We start from the raw sequence: 6612 nt of genomic DNA, 5'->3' as shown, positions 1-6612 counted from the left end.
GATTTTTCTTTGATTTCTTTCTACCAAAATACCAATTGGAGCTCCTCCAGATTTGCATGGGCTAGGGTATATGTTCCACTTTCTGTAATTCCAAGTTGAGAAGGATCACCTGGGAGCAAACCAGCCATAACCTTGTTTTCCTGGTTTCTTTAACGAAGGATGAACAACCTAAGTTGAGGTTTCCTTGCCTTAAATTTTTTTAGACTTAGCATGTGTACGGTGCTAAGTACATTGACATCTCCATGAAATCCTGATTCTCCTTCCCGTTCCTGAAAAATTCACAAATCGCAGGATAACATCGAGCGGACGCAAACTGGACCAGACCAAGCTAGAGAAAAGCAGAAAAAAAGATATCGAAAGAAAATAAGAGCCCAGCTAAACATAGTTAAAATCTGACGACGGTACTCAGCGTTTGAACACAATGGCATTGAGGGCTCGTGGAGCTCTACGTGAGTAGCCATCAGCTGTCGGACAACATTGACTCCTTCTAAAGCCAAATCAGCTATAAACAAGACTATGTCAAATTCATCAACAACTAGATCTGTTGCATTTAAATTACTTCTTCGAACATATCCAACTCGAATTGAAGTCCGACAGAAGACATCTTGTTTAGGTATGTCTTAAAACAATTTGCATGCATCCTGTACTCTTTCATTCTCTTTCATATTGTGCATATACGATCACCAGAGTAGTCCACAACACTACATCTCGCTTGCTCATATTGTCAAACAATGAATGTTTATCATCAATCCTGCCATTCTTGGTCTACCTTGTAATGACAATATTCTACGAAAATATAGAGACCCACTTCCATTCATTGAGAATACCAAGCAACTGACAGAGATTCGACTTATTTCATTGAAAATACAAAACAAAGGACAAAGACCTAGTTTTCATTCAGCATGTAAGAAAATGACAGAGGGTTAGTTCTTTCCATAAAAAATGCAAGGCAAAAGAACAGAAACCTATAACACCACCAATGGAAAGCGCAGCTCCATTATTTGATTGCATCTGTGCTTAACTCCCATCTCAACTAAATAGGCTTGCTTGGCCATGAAATCCCCTCCATATGCTCTCACAAATTCCGTAAGCCTCAACAAGTGTGCAATATGAGGATTGGCTTGGCTGACTAGAAAATGATTTGACATTGAAGAGCTCTTTGAGCAAAGCACTCTCCAAGCTGCCATCTCTCCTCTGCCTCACACTGATGACTGACGTCGCTGAAGATGACTCCTTTGGGCCAACCTGGAAGTGGGTATGGTAAGCCATAAGTTCTCCATCATCAGGGAGGACATCTATAGGCAGTTCGTCCAGGTCACTTGGGTCAATCCTCTGAGAGGGTTGTGCCCAAATGGCCTTCTACGCTGAACACTTTTTGGAGTTGAGAGACGGGCTTATTGTTCGAAACATCAACCCCTTTCACCACTGTATGCATGCTATTCGCATTCGTCTAGGCAAGTTCAGAGTAGGTTCTCATAGACTTCGGGTAGAGACGAACCACTAGGTGGATAGACTAGACAAAATCTGCCAGGTATGCCATTTACAGGAAGTGGAGACTGAGGTGCACTTCATTCTTGGATGCCCAGTCGACTCTGAGATCAAAGGAAGGTTTCATTGCTTGTTCAGAGATTCTTAGACCCTCACCGAAATTTTCAGGTATCCCGATCAGAGATGTTTGGCCCTATATATGCAGGAGGCTCTCAAGTTCTGAGCGCATATTCTTCAGCCTCCCATCAGACCAGACCCCACACAGAGGATCACAAGATTTTTCAGGGTACTACCTTCAGACAGGGGCACCAAGAGACCGATTGATACTAGTACGTATCCAGACTCTAGATTAGTGAGGATTCATGGGACCTCACACCGCCACACAAGATCTCAGCAGCAGATCTGTTCTTGGGAGACGAACTAGGTCCTCCAGACCTCAGCGGCACGCGAACCCCCTAGGCAATGATTTAGTGGACAGTCCCCACTTTCCACCAGCTCTTCATCGGGCCAACAGACTTTGTTGAGTTTCTTCAGTGTTCTTCACTCGGCCTCAGAGGTTAGGAGAGATGGGTCTGATCCTCAGATCTATTAGCTCTTGGATCTTGTCCGCTAGGGCCAGATGTTGATTTACTTCATGCATTGTATCTTTTATAGGAGACTGTTTGGTTCCCCCACTTTGTATGGACATCATTGTACTCAACAGTCCCTTTAACCTACTTTGTGGTCATTAGTTGGACATAAATTTAATTATCTTAGCTTATCTCCACTCCTATTCTTTGTCATCAATTCCTGGGCCTCAAACAGAACCAGAAATGCACATGAAGCAGTCACAACACATCACAACACAGAGTGGGATGTCAGATAATTCAGCAATCTGGGAGGCTCATGCCTGTGGGGCGAACACACAGAAACTCCAAAAACTACCAGTCATATCATAAGCCCCTTGAAAAGTCATATTTGCAGTTAAGTTCCTCAACATTCTCTGCAACTGCATTCCGGAATGAACGCACATGTTTGGAAATTGTCCATGAAACTACATCTCATTCATGCATTATGTCGAACAGCTTGTAGGAATGCTCTGCAAAATTTGCTTTCATGCTCTGTTTCCTGCCCATGTAGGCTCAGTGTTGGTACTTTCGCTCAGGTACCACTTGTAGCATCACCCCAGCAACTGGGGCGATGTTACAATGCCTAATGTGGAAGCATAAAGGATGCTCGAAAGTTTCTTGGAGTGCTCTCATTCTAGGATATTATTTGGAAATGGATATTGTGAAGATGCCTTCAAGATGTTTTTCCAAATGCAGCATGATGGCATTGTTCCTGATCAAGCCTGGTTACTTCAGTGTTCTTAGAGCTTCTGCAAGACTAGCAGGTTTAGAATAAGGAAAACAAGTTCATATACTTATCATAGTAACTGGATTCCAGTCAAATATATTTGTTAGAAATGCCTTGAGCAACTGGATTCCAGTCAAATATATTTGTTAGAAAGGCCTTGACATGTACGATAAATGTAAGTGCATAGAAGATGCACAAAGACAATTTGAGGGACTGCCTGAATGAGATGCAATCTCATGGAATGCAACAATTATAGGAGCAGATTTGATATGGTAAGGATTCTCTTAGCGTGTTTTTCAAAATGTTGTCTTCAAATGTGAAGCTTGACAAGGTCTTGGGAGAGAATGCAAGCTGGAAAGAGCTCTATTGTTTTTAGATGTTTTTGAGCAAATAGGCCATCAACATATTGAAACCACACACACTACTAAACGGGTTTAGCATGGTGGGTAATTTAGAGAAGGCCAGGGATCTTATTCAAAAGATGTCAAAGAGAGGTTGTAGGCCTGACCTAGTTAGCTATAATGCATTATTTGATGCACTCTGTCAGCATTGTAGGATAGACAAATGTTAAACAAATTTTGCTCACCTTGTGTAGGCTTCCAGTCGAAAACCAAGACACTCTGGATATTAGAGGAAGAGCAAATATTTAAATTGATTAATGTTGGCATGTAGTGGGCTTAGCCAACTCAAAATTACTAATGCATATCTGCCATTTGTAACATAAATTAGAAAATCATTATCTTCCAAGTTACAATTGAAGGATGCAACCACAGGCCAGCAAAAATTTCATAAACGTAACTGAAATCTCCTATTGATGCAACTATAAATGGGCAGCCAACATTTTTTTGGCATCTTTTTCAATTTCCAAAGCAAGGAAAATGACTGATAATTGAGTTGACATCGGGGAGTATAGCAAGGGATAGGTTTCCTTATGGCTTTCTCCTCCCATTCCCGTCAACTATTGTAAATAGTTACTTTCTCTAATAGTGAAGGGCAGTTTGGTTTTGTTGACTGCCATTTTCATTTTATTTTGAAGATAACTCCCTTTCTGTCTGGTCTCTCTTTATGATTTTTAATTTTAGTGTTAATTACAATCAGTGTCTGGAAATGGAAAAGCCAGTGTTGTCATAATTAAGAGCTTATTTGGAGATTTCATCTCTTTATCATTGAAGAAACATATAGTCAAACTCTGATTTTGTCAATGGTAGAGTATTGAAAGGTTTCATTTTTCACATTTGAGCATGAGAATGTGGCAGTTTGCCATGAGTGCCGCAATATTACATTTCAAGTGCATGGACTGTGAAAAAGAGCCAACGAGTCATTTCAGCCATGTTTGGACTAGCATCAATATGCAATAGTTGTAGGTACTCTTTATGCCCTCTATTTGTGGAGGCAAATGTACTGCAAGATGTGGGTCATTGAAAATTTGTTCCCTTGAGTGGTGAAGTAAACCTTATGTTTTATTATTGTAGTTTGGGCCTTGCTTTTTTAATGTTTCATTTGTACATAAGAGATGGGTGTGAGATTGCAAGATTGAGCCATATCTTGAATGAGTGGCTTAGCTCTGGTATCCAGGAGGAGTTTGATCCATGTCTAGAGCGATGCATTTCATACCCAAACATTGTCAGGTGTATTTTCAATCTTCAAGGATCAAAGTATTCAAAGACTCAGAAACACAGAAGGCAGTTTTGGATCAACCTGGTGTGAAACTAAAGAAAAAGTAACAATGAAAACCAAAATAGGTCTGCATAGATTCAAAGATTCCGAGGGATGACTGGTTGAAGACTCGTTTAGAAATTTGCTGGTGGCTTGATTTCTTTTATTCCTTTGTGAATGACTTGTGTTTGTACGACATCTTTTCTTGTGATGGGCACTATAACCTCTTTGTTTATATTGATATGGGTGCCTCTATAATTCAATAGTAGCTTTGGAGAAATAATGACAGCAAAAATGAAAAAATATAGAAGAATGTGGGGTTGGTGGGAAGGATTCGCACATTGATTGGAAAATTTTTGATACATTTCTGCTTAGCTTTGTATTTCCAAAGCACCAATCATGTGGCAGACTTGAGCTAAAAGATATTCCTAGTTTAAAAAATTTGTAAGCAAGGTAATCATATCCATTTTTGTTAAGTTCCCATGAATACTCTCTCTTAGCATAGTCAAACAACTCTGATTTGCATTGGGATAGAGAAAGGTCACGCAATATTATTTCTATCTTCTCAAGGGTTTGATACATTGGCAGTAGTTTATTTTTTAGCATGGTTTCAATACATAAATGTATAGGGATGGAAAATATATTGTATGAGAAATTGAGAATACACTATGAAATGCATTCTATGAAGCGACTCCGTTTAATGCAAACATTTGTAAACATTTCATGGGTCAAGGATATATGTCGGGTGAAATTCAATCTTTTGATAATTTTAACATTGGATAGTTGTTGCCCCATTAATGCCAGTTTGATTCGGCATTGATGATAAGTAACATCCCCACCAGAAGATTTTTATCAGCACCATTTTCAAAAGACCGTCTTTGATGGCATATCTCCTGATTACTTTAATTTATACCAACTGATGATCATGAAAATAGCGAGAACAAAAATTTATCAGCACCATTTTCAAAAGACCGTCTTTGATGGCATATCTCCTCATTACTTTAATTTATACCAACTGATGATCATGAAAATAGTGAGAACAAAAACTTGTATCGGCAAGTACCATTAATTATCTTGGTAGTTTTGGAAAGTCCACATAATTCATTTATGGAGAATTATATATTTGAACTTCTCCTCTTTGGTTATGTCAATTGACAATTTAGGGGTTGTGGTATTGCCACCTAATATGTAAATATTAACTATGTGGAGCTGAAAGACTTACAGAAGTGGATGTTGCTCCAATCTAACAAGCTTCCACTGAGTTTGTAGATTTGGCAAAAAAATTAAAGCTCCCTTAAATGTGATCTGGAATGGGGATGATACACTTGTTCCAGTGGTTGCTTAGATTTATTCTCATCGGGTTGGTGGTTTTGTTAGTATAAAATGGAGCAACTTTTCTTATGTTTAGATTCATTCGGAGGGACACTTTCATCTTCTTTCTTTTGTTTTGTCATTAGATTAGTGTCTTGATGGATTAAAATGTCTTCATGTGTCACTAAGTTTAAGCATAGTTTTTTCCTAAGTTGTATGACACAACGAAATAAGTATGTGTTTCTGACATGGAAATGTATTGGAAATGTGACCCCCAAAAAATTTGGTATTAGAGAAACATGATATATATATATATATATATATATATATATATATATATATATATATATATATATATATATAGTTTGAGTGAAGGGTACATTTTTACTAAGACCATGACATATGAGTCCAACAAGCAAAATCACTAACATTGAGGTACATAAAAGGTTTGGTACTCTTGATTAACTACCAATTCATACCTTCATACATGATAGAATCTAATGAAAATAATCCAAAATTTTTGCAAACAGTTAAGTTTGTAGAATTTTGAATAGGATATGAAATGTTACTTTCTCCATGCGAAGACCGATGAGATTGGAAACACTCTCCAACATACTCAAACAATTAATGGAAATGTTAAACATTCGAGTAAAAGTGACATTCTTTTTACTTTAGGAATTTAACATATCATTAATTAACAAAATTTTGATGCAAATTGAGAGTGAAACCCTTTTTAAAGATAAATTTCCAATTTTAATGGTTTCTAGAATCTCATTAATTCATAATTAACCTTTGCTTAGGCAATAAAACCAAAGATGTGGG

This window comes from Pinus tabuliformis, chromosome Q (assembly GCF_031772625.1).
Source record: "Pinus tabuliformis cultivar Carrire ecotype Pingquan chromosome Q, CPIR1, whole genome shotgun sequence".
NCBI lineage: Eukaryota > Viridiplantae > Streptophyta > Pinopsida > Pinales > Pinaceae > Pinus > Pinus tabuliformis.
The sequence above is the reverse complement of the archived record's forward strand: the minus strand, read 5'-3'. Positions refer to the sequence as shown.